Source organism: Lampris incognitus, chromosome 1 (assembly GCF_029633865.1).
Source record: "Lampris incognitus isolate fLamInc1 chromosome 1, fLamInc1.hap2, whole genome shotgun sequence".
Taxonomy (NCBI): Eukaryota; Metazoa; Chordata; class Actinopteri; order Lampriformes; family Lampridae; genus Lampris; species Lampris incognitus.
Window position 1 is genome coordinate 119,774,431 of NC_079211.1, and position 14,616 is coordinate 119,789,046.

The following is a 14,616-nucleotide window of genomic DNA, read 5'->3' on the forward strand; positions in this document are numbered from 1 at the left end:
TACTGATCGGCATGCACTTGAGGATCTTGTGTGTCCGTTCATGAAATTATTAAAGTGTGATAATACTGTAAGAGATGTTTGTCTCTCTCCTCAATTAATGTCAGAGTGGAATTAAATAATTGCCACGACAGGCTCTCACCCCTGACAGTTATGCTCAGCTATTGGTTGGCATCACTTAATTTTTCATGCTTTTTTTTAAAACTTTTTTGTGTGCATCTCTTACATCATCTCTTCACTACATTTCATACACATCCACTCCTGTACACCACTGATGGAAGGCATTTCAATGTCTCATTGTATTTGTAAATTTAGTAATAGTCATTTGAAATAAATTTGTTTCCTCTGAGCATCTGCATGTCTCCCTCCTTTTCATGGCCTTACAGGCCGGGCTGTGACAGTTGGATTGTGTTTGATGTCTTCTGGCTGGAAGATAACTATTATTGTAGATGTTGCCTAAAAGTTAGAGGAGCATGCATGTCACCTGTTGTGATCTTTTTATGATGCTGTTTCAGCAGGAAAATTTTGGGAAACACAACTCAGTAAGTAAGAATCTTCCTTTCCTCAACTTTTGCAAATGTGCGTGATTTATTCCGCAACCATTGTAGTGAATTTGCTGATGTGGCCGACAGAGGTCAACTGTATTTTACCATACATCTACCATATATGAACAATTGGTGTTAAAAAGGAGCTTATATAAACTCAGCAGATATTGCAGGCTAAATTAAGTAATAACAGAGGGAGATATGCAGAAGCACAATTTTATACCATTCCAGATGACTGAATTTTCACTTCTCATGGCCTTCTGCCATTACTGGTAATCAGTAGTATTCATGCGCCACATGCCAAAATCTTACAAGTTCACAAACTCATTACAGTTTTTGCTGAATTAACTGCTGGGCCAGCTGCAATGACAGACAGAAAAAGAATGATGCGGGAAATGGACTAAATTTGTACCTACTGTAAGTGAGGGAATGAATTTGCTGTGCAATCAGTCAAACTTAGATATATATACTATAATGTGTTGGACACGTATTGGGGATAGAATTCACCCCAGGAACTAAGGGTTAAGTCAGGGTTGCCCTGGCAGGTTAACGCAGGGTTAAGTTATGGTTGTTCAGCCAGTTTTCTGGTTTTTTCTTGCCGCCTCCGCTCAGTTGAGCTGTAGTTTTGTTGTCTCTCTGATTTACCGTTGATTAAAGAAAGTTGCCTACACGGCTAAAGTGTGAACCTACGGTCTTCTCCGTTCCTTCGGCTCTACAATAAGATATATATATACTATAGATTGTTTCATTCACTGAAACACAGTACAATATGTTTTACACTAAGTGAAAGCGCACAGATAAAAAGTAGATAATTATAAAATGTGAAAACAGACAAAACAAAAGCATCTGGCCAAGCAGATGTTCTAAATGTCTCTCTCACCTTGGTACGGTAGGCCTTGAATTCACTCAGTTACTTCCTACAGTGGTAGTCTAAAAGATATCCATTGTGATATAGATCTTTCCTCTTTGTGAAGAAAGTGACTAAAAAAACCCTCCAAAAGGTGAAATCAATCCGGAAAATTGATTATTATGTGTGAACTGGGGTAAGTGACTATGGAACATGTGACAAACAAATCAGGTCACTGAAGTTGTCCTTCATAATTATTGTGCCTACAGAAGTACTCTCGGCATAGCTGAGGTCTTAGTTTTGATCAGACAAATACTATTTCTTCAACATCCCCTTCATGCACCAAGTATTATAAGATTGTGAGAATAATCTTCAAACCACTGACCTGTCCTGGACACTGTGGCTCACCTTAACTCTTCACCTAACCCTAACCGTAACCTGCACATGCACGATAACACCATAGAGTGATGGTTTGGTTTGGCTCCTGCTTTCAGCCTCACGTCACTTACAAATCCCAGAAGTTCGTGTTCAAATTGAAAAAAAATAAAAATAAATAAAGATTACATGTATAGACCAAAACACAATAATGTTTGTTTACAATAACCTCCAGATAGAAACCCCCTGTGTCAGCTACATTCAACTAGAATGGAAGGAATCTCTGTCTGTCCTTCGAGTTTCTTGACAACCGTTCATCTGATCGACTTCACACTTAGCAGTTGTATTGCTGAGGACCCAAGGAAGTGCAGGTTCCAGTGTAAACCTTCCAGTTGTTTGGGTGAGCGGTTGTCAAGAAAATCAAAAGACATACATACATACATACATACATACATACATACATACATACATACATACATACATACATACATACATACATACATACATACATACATACATACACTACCGTTCAAAAGTTTGGGATCACCCAAACAATTTTGTGTTTTCCATGAAAAGTCACACTTATTCACCACCATATGTTGTGAAATGAATAGAAAATAGAGTCAAGACATTGACAAGGTTAGAAATAATGATTTGTATTTGAAATAAGATTTTTTTTACATCAAACTTTGCTTTCGTCAAAGAATCCTCCATTTGCAGCAATTACAGCATTGCAGACCTTTGGCATTCTAGCTGTTAATTTGTTGAGGTAATCTGGAGAAATTGCACCCCACGCTTCCAGAAGCAGCTCCCACAAGTTGGATTGGTTGGATGGGCACTTCTTTGAGCAGATTGAGTTTCTGGAGCATCACATTTGTGGGGTCAATTAAACGCTCAAAATGGCCAGAAAAAGAGAACTTTCATCTGAAACTCGACAGTCTATTCTTGTTCTTAGAAATGAAGGCTATTCCATGCGAGAAATTGCTAAGAAATTGAAGATTTCCTACACCGGTGTGTACTACTCCCTTCAGAGGACAGCACAAACAGGCTCTAACCAGAGTAGAAAAAGAAGTGGGAGGCCGCGTTGCACAACTGAGCAAGAAGATAAGTACATTAGAGTCTCTAGTTTGAGAAACAGACGCCTCACAGGTCCCCAACTGGCATCTTCATTAAATAGTACCTGTTAGAGCCTGTTTGTGCTGTCCTCTGAAGGGAGTAGTACACACCGGTGTAGGAAATCTTCAATTTCTTAGCAATTTCTCGCATGGAATAGCCTTCATTTCTAAGAACAAGAATAGACTGTCGAGTTTCAGATGAAAGTTCTCTTTTTCTGGCCATTTTGAGCGTTTAATTGACCCCACAAATGTGATGCTCCAGAAACTCAATCTGCTCAAAGAAGTGCCCATCCAACCAATCCAACTTGTGGGAGCTGCTTCTGGAAGCGTGGGGTGCAATTTCTCCAGATTACCTCAACAAATTAACAGCTAGAATGCCAAAGGTCTGCAATGCTGTAATTGCTGCAAATGGAGGATTCTTTGACGAAAGCAAAGTTTGATGTAAAAAAAATCTTATTTCAAATACAAATCATTATTTCTAACCTTGTCAATGTCTTGACTCTATTTTCTATTCATTTCACAACATATGGTGGTGAATAAGTGTGACTTTTCATGGAAAACACGAAATTGTTTGGGTGATCCCAAACTTTTGAACGGTAGTGTACATACATACATACATACATACATACATACATACATACATACAGCCAGACAGAGACGTTCTTCCCATGGCAACCAGGTGAATAGCGCCACTCTGCCATTTCAACCCATACTGTGGTCGGAAGGAGATTACACCCGAACGGACACTGCACTAGTTCAATTTAATGGCGTGGAGCAAACGGGGGTGAGGAACAACTGAGATATAGACCCAATCCTGATTCCCTCCACCTGTTCCTACCCCTAGTTTTGGAGTGCCCTATACTGGGTAGTGGCCCTTCAGAGCGGAGCTGCAATAATAATAATAATAATAATAATAATAATTTTATTTATATAGCACTATTCTAAAACAATGTTACAAAGTGCTTCACAAGAAACAAAACAAAACAAAAACATAAAATCAGACAAGTCAGGAATAAGAGTAAGATCAAAGAGTAAAAATTAAAACAGTAAAAATAAAAACAAATGTCAAACATTTGTGAAAGCTTTCATAAAAAGAAAAGTTTTGAGATGAGATTTAAAAGAAGCTAGAGATTTAGATTGTCTTAGCTCAACAGGAAGAGTGTTCCATAGTGTGGGGGCTCTAACAGCAAAAGTCCGATCACCCTTTGTAGCCAACCGAGACCTGGGAATAACTAGCAGGGCTCCATCTGCAGACCTTAATGGTCGAGGGGGGACATACCAAGTCAATACATCACAAATATATAAAGGAGCAAGACCATTTAAAGCCTTAAAAGTGAGCAGTAAAATTTTAAAATCAATTCGAAATATAAGAGGGAGCCAGTGTAGACAGGCAAGCACAGGAGTGATATGGTCATGCCTCCTTGTCCCGGTAATGAGCCGAGCAGCAGCATTTTGTATCAACTACAGACGGTGGAGTGAGCCCTTGCTGATACCAGAATAAAGTGCATTACAGTAGTTGAGCCAAGAAAAGATAAAAGCATGTACAACTTTTTGCAAATTGGCAATTGATAAAAATGACCTAATTTTGGAGATTGGCTTGAGTTGAAGCATGACTGAACAACACGTTTAATTTGATTGTCAAAACTGAGGTTAGCATCAAATATTACCCAAAGATTCCTAGCAGCCTGCTTAAGACTACCTGACAGACCACCGAGATTAGTAGCAAACGGACTGATGGAATTTTCGGGACCGAACAGAATAACCTCAGACTTATCATCATTAAATTTAAGAAACATTTTGGACATCCAGGATTTAATGTCAGAGAGGCAAGTTGTGAGACTTAATAGGCGATAGGATCTGTGGGTTTTAGTGGCATGTAGAACTGAGTGTCATCAGCATAAAAATGGTAGAGCACGTCGTTATTTTGAATGACCTGGCCAAGGGGCAGCATGTATATAGAAAAGAGAAGGGGCCCAAGAACAGAGCTTTGAGGGACACCACAACTCAACTGAGCCACCGAGGAGGCAGCGTTACCCAGAACAACAGAAAAAGTTCTGTTGGTGAGGTAAGAGTGTAATCAGTTAAGAGCCGAGCTAATGGACTGGGTGTTCCTGAGGCTTGGCGCTAAAACTGCAAAGGCGCGGTCACCTTTTGTTTTGCATTTGGAGTGAGGGATAGAGAAAAGTGGAGTTAAATAGGCTTTACGGAGGTCGTTTCCTAAGTACGGGCGTTCGTAACCCGGGGCTTTTCGTCCCATAGCAATTTCTCCCCTGGGGGACACAACATGAAGGGATCTTTGTAATTAAGTGTCATTCGGCCAATTATGCCATTTTTAATGCAAAGTTGACATTGTTTGAGATGTATTTTTTGTAGCCACCCGAGTGGGACCGACACTCTTGATCTGACATATATGTCGCGTGTCTGTAGCTCAAAACCAGACTTCTCAAACAATGTCAATTTTGCATTAAAATGCTAATTGCCGAATGACACTAAATGACAAGTAAAAACATTCATAAAGACTCCCATGTTCATGACAGGTGTCATATTGTGGTTATGATGTGTTATGGGTCTAGATAGATCGATGCCATCGGCTATCCACTAGTTTACCTTAGACACACATGACCCGCGCTCAGGAACATGTTACATCACTTTGATTATACTTGGCTGCACTGAGCAACTCGTGTGTGTGTCATTCTTTATAAGATAGCCTACTGAAACATGGTGCCAGAAGTCGGAGAACTTATTTCTTATTTTACTAGCTCGCATGTTTAAGTTTGTAGGCCTGAGTAGGTCACATGTCGGAGGATTCCGATTCAGAGCAAAGTACTTCTACTGAAGACGTTGTCACAGAGGAGCTAACGCTAGCATTACCGGCGCCGATAGCATCACATACAATGGCAGCTAACGTGAATATTCCACCACCATCCCCGATGAGCTTCACAGGCGATTGGAGCGTCAATTGGGACATTTTTCGGGCCGAATATGAAGACTACGTCCTCGTCACGGGCATACTTGGCAAGGACAAGAAAATACAAGCGGCTACTCTAAGGAGTGTGATGGGAAGTGAATGCAGGCATATTTACCGCCACAATCTGAACCTCTCAGAAGATGATCAAGGGGATCCTGACGCCATACTGAGAGAGTTGGGGAAATACTTCAAGCCAGCAAAAAACACAATATACGAGAGGTACATTTTCGGGAGTTGCAAGCAGGAGGAAGGAGAATCGTTTGATACCTTTGTGACGAGACTGAGAGAGAGGGCAGCAACCTGTGAGTATGGACAGTTGAAAGATGAAATGATCCGTGATAAGATAGTCCTGGGAGTTGCAAGCGAGGCCGTTAGGCGCAGGCTGTTGAGAGAGAAGGATTTGAACATGGTCACAGCTATTGACATGTGTCGCACAGCAGAGCAAACTGACATCCGTATGAGAGCAATGGAGTTTGCAACAACACCGCAGCCGGAGGCAGTGCATGCCGTTGCTAGGCAACCCAGACAAAACCAATGGAAACAGAGCAATCCACCCAGAACAGCAGGAGATGCAGGCAATTGCAAATATTGTGGCAGCTCGCATTCAAGGGGCAGAGAGCATTGCCCGGCCTTCGGGAAACAATGTAGGTCATGTGGGACACTTAATCACTTTTCTAAATTGTGCTTAAAGAGCAAAAAGGGGCATGCTGAGGGCAAGGTAAACTGTGTGGAATACACAGAAGAACCCCCAGAGCATAGTAATGATGCAGATGATCTGTACATGTTTGAGTCAATCGGCGCAGTGCACACCAAAGGAAAGAAGTGGTTTGTGACTCTGAAACTCCACGACAAGCCACAACAATGTCAGCTGGACTCTGGAGCCACCTGCAATGTAATGGGCTTTCAAGACAAGAAAAGGCTGGCCCCAAACACACCTCTCCGCCCGAGTGACACCAGACTGAAGCTGTATTCGGGGGAAACACTGAGCTTTATGGGCACCTTTGAGACTGACTGTACTGTGAGAGGCCAAACACACAAGCTCTCATTCGAAATAGTGAGGACCAGCCAACATCCTCTTCTGTCAGGCTCCACCTGTGAACGCTTAGGGCTCATGCATTTCACAATTCCAGAGGATGTGCTCAAAATGGAACACACACAACCAGGAGCCCTAACTAAAGAACAGCTTATCAACAGATACAGTGACGTGTTCAACTCCCCTGTGGAATCCGTGCCTGGGGAGGTCCATTTTGACCTTGATCCTAGTGTTGCTGCAGTACAGAGTGCCCCTCGCAATGTCCCAATCGCAATGAAAGCAGCAGTCAAAGCCCAGCTGGACAAGTACGAGGCTGACGGCCACCTTGCGCCTGTCACAGATCCTACAGATTGGATCAGCAACATGGTGATTGTTAAAAAACCGGAGAAGCTGAGAATATGCATTGACCTTAAACCATTGAACAAAGCCCTAAAGCGCTCTCACTACATCATGCCTACCTTGGAGGACATTTTGTATAAATTGCCCAAGGCCAGAGTCTTCACGTTAGTGGACGCTCGGGATGCATTCCTGCAATGCAAACTGGACTATGAGAGTAGCCTCATGACCACGTTCTGGACCCCCTGGGGGAGGAAGCGGTGGCTCAAGCTACCATTTGGAGTATCGGTGGCGCCCGAGGTATATCAGCGCAAGCAGCACGAGCTCCTGGCCGGTCTGAAGGGCGTTGAGCCCATTGCAGATGATATCCTGGTCGTCGGCTGCGGGGACACAGACAAGGAGGCTGGGGACGACCACGACGTCAAGCTTGCGGCGTTGATGGAACGCTGCCGCGAGGTCAAGCTTCGCCTCGGCCTGAAGAAGTTGCAGTTCAAGGTGGCTGAGGTGCAGTTTCATGGCCACATTCTCTCATCTGCTGGACTGAAGCCCGATCCAGAGAAGGTGAGAGCCATTATTGACATGCCGAACCCAACAGATGCCAAGGGCGTGCAGCGTCTCATTGGCTTCGCTAACTATTTAGCCAAGTTCATGCCTCATCTATCTACTGTCTGCGAGCCGTTGCGACGCCTGTTGGACAAGGACACACCCTGGCACTGGCTGCCTAAGCACGAGGCGGCGGTTCATGAGCTTAAGGCGCTGGCGACAGCCATGCCCGTCCTGCGCTACTATGATGTAACTAAGCCAATCGCAATCCAGAGCGACGCCAGCCAGAGCGGTCTCGGTTGTTGTCTCATGCAGGAAGGTCAGCCCATCGCATTTGCCTCGAGGGCTCTTACCCCCACCGAAAAAACCTATGCACAAATTGAGAAGGAGTGTCTCAGTATCGTCTTCGCCTGCCAGAGGTTTCACCATTACCTGTATGGCCGCGACCCAATCACAGCAGAGACGGACCATAAGCCTCTGATCTCTATTTTCAGCAAGCCACTTCTCAATGCGCCCAAGAGACTCCAGAGCATGCTCATGACTCTGCAGAACTACGACCTGAGGGTAATCTACAAACCAGGCCCAGAGATGTTCATAAGCGACACGCTCAGCAGAGCTACGGCTGGATGCTCCGGCAGAGGGACTGCATATCAGCGACACGCTATCTGCTCTCTGCAACAAGAGCAGGAAGACATACAGCACGTGAACCAGGCAGAGTACCTGAATGTGACTAACCAGCGGCTGGAACAGATCAGACGACACACCGACAGAGATGAATGCTTACAGACACTGAAGAACACTGTTCTCGTGGGCTGGCCAGATGTAAAGGAGGAAGCGCCCCTCATCGCTAGGGAGTACTGGCCCTTCAGGGATGAAATCAGTGTGCAGAACGGAGTTCTGTTCCGGGGGCAAAAAGTCATCATCCCAAAGTCACTCCGCCCAGAAATGTTGACGCGCATATATTCAAGTCACATAGGGGGTGATGCATGCTACCGACACGCTCAAGAGACATTGTACTGGCCCAACATGCAGTCAGAGATAAAGGACTTGGTAAGCAGCTGCTCGACCTGCAATGTGTACGCCCACAATCAGCAAAAGGAGACCATGCTCTCTCACGAAGTACCAACCAGGCCATGGCAGGTCTTGAGCATGGACCTATTCAGCTTCAGACAGAAAGACTATCTCCTAATAGTCGACCACTATTCCGATTTTTGGGAGATTGAGCTTCTACCCGACATGTCTGCAGAGACAGTCATCAAGCGATGTAAGGCACAGTTCGCCCGACATGGTCAGCCAGAGAAGGTTATTACAGACAACGGCCCTCAGTTCACAGCTCAGTTCACACGGTTCGCTTCTGAGTGGGAATTTGAGCACGTGACCTCCTCTCCCAGACACCCGAAAGCGAATGGCAAGGCCGAGTCGGCCGTGAAGATTGTAAAAAATCTTCTGCGTAAGGCCGCGCATGATGGTGAAGACCCCTGGAAAGCCGTGCTTCACTGGAGGAATACACCTACGGAAAACATAGGCAGCAGCCCAGCACAACGCCTCATGTCCCGCCGGTTGAAGACGTCCATCCCGGCGGCAAGCAAGCTCCTGGAACCAGCTGTTGTCGTGGGCGTCACTGAAAGGCTGCGCCACAGGAAGCAACTCGCCAAATCCTTCTATGACAGATCTGCCCGTGAATTGCCGGCACTTTAAATTGGAGAAGTCGTACGGATGAAGCCCCTGCCAGGTGATAACACTGGCCGCTGGAGAGTCGGAACTTGTCTCCGCAGGGTTGCGCCGAGGTCTTATCTTGTGGACATTGATGGCTCCCTGTACCGTCGTAACAGGATCGATCTCAGAGTGGCTGAGCCAGCTGCACGAGCCGCGCACGATCCTGTTGAACCCGCTGCGGCACACACACCGGACGGGGATCCAGCTACAGAAACTGTCATTGAGACCCCTCAGGCTGTGTTCGAGCCGAGCCCCATCAGGTCCATGCCCAAGGCGCCATCTACTCCTGTTGGCGCTCCGCGTTCGGATGGACACACTTACACAAGGGTTGGACGGCTGTCTAAACCTCCACTGAAACTCACTATGTAATCTGAATAATGTTGATGGTTGCTATGTGGGAGAGAGGGGGAAAAGAGGAGAAATGTTATCATACGCTGCTGTGGTTATTACACTGGTATGGGATATGAAGAGATTTACTGCTGTTGCACTGTTATTGGTTGTTCGTATATGAAAGTAATTTTATTTTGCACTAACTTCATGTGTATGTGTTTATACTTGGAAAAGGAGGATGTTACGGGTCTAGATAGATCGATGCCATCGGCTATCCACTAGTTTACCTTAGACACAAATGACCCGCGCTCAGGAACATGTTACATCACTTTGATTATACTTGGCTGCACTGAGCAACTCGTGTGTGTGTCATTCTTTATAAGATAGCCTACTGAAACATGATGGTGTCATGTCAGTCTTATGCACACTTCTGATATCATGGATCATTTCTCAAGCGTCATGCATGGGACTGTAGCATCAATGACAAATTGTTGTTTACACAAAGTTCTATTGACCTCGTGAGTCGTGATTTTTCTGAAATGCTTGTTATAGCGATCCAATTGCATATTCCTTTGTAGCTACAATAAACTAAGATATTCCAGCCGATTTTAAGATTTTCACATGATTATTTGTAAAGCTATACAGTTACACTTGTTATGTGTGCAATTTAGGTCATGTCACTTTAAGACTGATGACGTTAGCGCATAGAGTGATGGGAACCGGGAAGTTGATGTGACATGCAGCAGTGTGTTGGAATGGAAGTTTCACTAAAGTCACGTTATGGTTTACTCCGTGTCTGTGTGATTCAATTCGTTAAGTATTAAATCTAATTCGGTGATCTTAATACACTTATGTAGAGCCCAAGGAACGGAGAAGACCGTAGGTTCACACTTTAGCCGTGTAGGCAACTTTCTTTAATCCACGGTAAATCAGAGAGCAACCAAACCACAGCTCGACTGAGCGGAGGTGGCAAGAATAATCAGAAAACTGGCTGGACAACCATAACTTAACCCTGCGTTAACCTGCCAGGGCAACCATGACTTAACCCTTAGTTCCTGGGTTGAATTCTGTCCCCAATACGTGTCCACCACATGAGCCCCCCCAGAATTCGCCCTAGTAATCGAAGTCAGGCAGGCGCGGGGGGACAACAGGCCGTCCGCGGCGGCTCCGGATAACAGGGGCCGGAGTGTCTCTGGGAGGCATTGACGCGGGCCTGTGGAGGTCGGCCTGAGGAGCAGAAGAGGCAGCTCGGGCCTCCACGGGGGGAGGAGGCGGAGCCGGGGGACGACCGCGACGAGGAGGTTGGGCTAACTCCAACGGCTGCGTCAAGTCCAGGTGTGCGGGTTTAACTCGGTCCACTGAAACATGCTCGGCCGTGCCCCCAAAATCCACCACCAGGTGCTTAGTTCCCCGTTCCAGGACGTGGAAGGGGCCGTCATAAGGGGGTTGCAGAGGGGGGCGGTGTGCGTCGTGACGGATGAACACGTAGTCCGCTGACTGCAGACCTGGGGGCACCTGGGACACCGGCGCGCCGTGTTGGGCGGTAGGGACGGGTGTGAAAGCTCTGACCCCGTCCAGCAAGGAGGCTCGTTGGTCCACAGCTGACCAGGGACGCGTTGCATTGGGCATGAAATCGCCTGGGACTCGCAGCGGCGTGCCGTACACCAGCTCCGCAGAGGAGGCTTGTAGGTCTTCCTTCGGGGCGGTCCGCAGGCCCAGCATGACCCATGGGAGCTTGTCGACCCAGTTGCAGTCCTTGAGAGTAGCCCGAAGCGCAGCCTTCATGGACCGGTGGAAGCGCTCACATAGGCCGTTCGCCTGAGGGTGGTAGGCGGTAGTGCGATGAAGCTTGACGCCCAGAGCCTCACCCACAGCACTCCATAGCTCTGAGGTAAACTGTGGCCCGCGGTCAGATGAAAGGTCGGAAGGCGTACCGAAACGTGAGACCCACGACCCAATAAAAGCACGGGCCACATCAGCAGACGTCGTGGATGCCAGGGGAACAGCTTCAGGCCAGCGCGTAGTCCTGTCCACCACAGTGAAGAGGTAGGTGAACCCATGGGAGGGGGGTAGGGGACCAACCAGGTCGACGTGGACATGGTCAAATCGTCTCTCCGGCACTGCGAAGCGTTCCAGGGGCGCCTTAATGTGGCGGTGTATCTTAGCCCGCTGACAGGCAACACACGAGTCGGCCCACGCTTTCACGTCTCTCTTAAGTCCCTCCCACACAAACTTAGCAGAGGTCAGGCGCACGGATGGCTTACCGCCTGGATGAGAGAGGCCGTGCACAGCTTCAAATACGGGGCGTCTCCAGCTGTGCGGGACGATGGGCCTGGGCTGTCCTGTGGAGACGTCACACAGGAGGGTGGCACCTGTGTCGCTGAAAGGAACGTCCTGCAGGCGGAGCCCCGTGTCGGAGGCCCGGAGACGGAGGATGCTCGGGTCCGTGGCCTGGTCAACGGCCATCTGTGCATAGTCAAGGCCTAGGTGGACCGCTCCAATCACTGCCCTAGAGAGGCAGTCAGCTACCTGGTTAGACTTACCAGCGACGTGCTGGATGTCGGTAGTGAATTCCGAAATGTAGGAGAGTTGTCGCTGCTGGCGAGCGGACCATGGCTCGGCCGTCTTGGACATGGCAAACGTGAGGGGCTTGTGGTCCACGTACGCAGTAAACTCGCGGCCCTCTAGCAGGAAACGGAAATGCCGGACAGCGAGCCAGAGACCGAGGAGTTCCCTGTCAAAAGTACTATACTTGCGCTCTCGGGGTGTAAGCTGGCGACTGAAAAAGGCCAAAGGCTGCCAAGCCCCCCCCACCCACTGTTCGTGAACCGCACCAACAGCATAGTCCGATGCATCCGTGGTTATGGAAATAGGCGCTGTAGGTGAAGGATGCGCTAGCAGGGTAGCCTGGGAGAGCGCAGCTTTAGTCTCGGTGAACGCACGGTCCCGCTCTGCTGTCCAGTCGACCGCCTGGTTGGGGGACATGCCTTTCAGCGCCTCGTACAGTGGCCGGATGATAAAGGCGGCTCGGGGAATGAAGCGGTGGTAGAATGTCACCATCCCGATGAACTCCCTGAGCGCACGAGCTGTTTGGGGGCGCGGAAAGGCCGCCACCGCTTCCACCTTTGAGGGCAGGGGGACTGCCCCGTCCCCAGTGATGCGATGCCCGAGGAAATCAATGGCTGTCAGCCCGAACCGGCACTTCGCCGGGTTGACGATCAGCCCATGCTGGCTGAGGCGTGTGAAGAGGGCATGAAGATGGGACAGGTGTTCTTCCTTGGAGGCGCTGGCGATGAGTATGTCGTCCAAATAGACGAAGAGGAAAGGAAGGCCACGGAGCACTGAATCCATCAGCCGCTGAAAGGACTGGGCCGCGTTTTTGAGTCCAAATGGCATTCGTAGGAATTCAAATAGGCCGAATGGGGTAGTCACCGCTGTCTTGGGGATGTCTGAGGGGTGCACGGGAACTTGATGATAACCACGGACCAGGTCGACTTTTGAGAAGACGCATTTGCCAGACAGGTTTGCAGAAAAGTCCTGGATATGCGGGACAGGATAGCGGTCGGGCGTGGTGGCGTCATTTAGTCGGCGGTAGTCCCCGCATGGGCGCCAACCTCCATCAGGCTTAGCGACGATGTGGAGTGGGGACGCCCACGGGCTGTCAGAGCGGCGGATGATCCCCATGCGTTCCAGGTGCTCGAACTCAGACTTGGCAATGGCGAGTTTGGCGGGGTCGAGACGCCTGGCTCTGGCGTAGACCGGGGGCCCCTTCGTAGCAATGTGATGCTCCACCCCATGCTTAGCGGTGGGTGCAGAGAAGGTAGGCTGGGTGAGGTCAGGGAACTCAGCGAGGAGGCGGGTGAACTTGTCTGCCTCTGAGAGAGAGTTGGCTAGACCTGCATAGGCCGCTTCCCTCCGCGTACATGCGAAGGAGGAGAAGGTTAAGGCATCGACCAGACGGCTGTTCTGAATGTCCACTAGCAAACCGTAAGCGCACAAAAAATCAGCTCCGAGGAGGGGAAGCGTTACATTGGCCATGACGAACTCCCACGTGAAACGTTGTCCACCAAAACACAGTTCTACAGACCGCACGCCGTAGGTGTGGATAGGGCTGCCGTCAGCCGTCGCCAACTGGGGGCCCCGCTCCCCGCCCATGATGTCGACGTCAGTAGCAGGGAGCACGCTTCTCTGTGCGCCCGTGTCACAAAGAAATCGCCGACCGGAGATGGTGTCGAGGATGAAGAGTAGCCTGCTCGTATCGCCAACACTCATGGCCACTACTGAGTGTTGGCCCTCTCGTTTCCCGTCGGCCTGTAGTTGCAGGGGGAACGGCACCGTTTAGCTTTCGCACCAAATCGAGCGTGGTACATACAGAGTCCAGAGGGCTTGTAGCGGTCTGATGCTGTGGCGCCACCGTCGGGCCACGCCCGCGATGTCGGCGGGGGGCCAGTGAAGGTAGGAGCCAGCACCCCGGCATGGGAGGAACGTTGTGTAGCGACGAAGAATCGGTCAGCCTCCTTTGCCAGCTCACGGGGATCAGTGATGGTGGAGTTAGCGAGCGCAGTCTGGACGTGGGGCGGCATGTTGCGCAGAAACAGCTCCATAAACAGGAAACATGGCTTTTCTTGACCCAGTAGGTTTAACATCCTGCTCATTAGCTCCGATGGTTTGCCATCTCCCAAGCCCTGAATTGCGAAGAGGCGACGTGCTCTCTCCGTTGTTGACAGTTCAAAAGTTTCAAGGAGGAGATGTTTAAGTGCGGCGTATTTACCATCGGCCGGTGGGTTGGTTATGAAACCGCTTATCCTGGA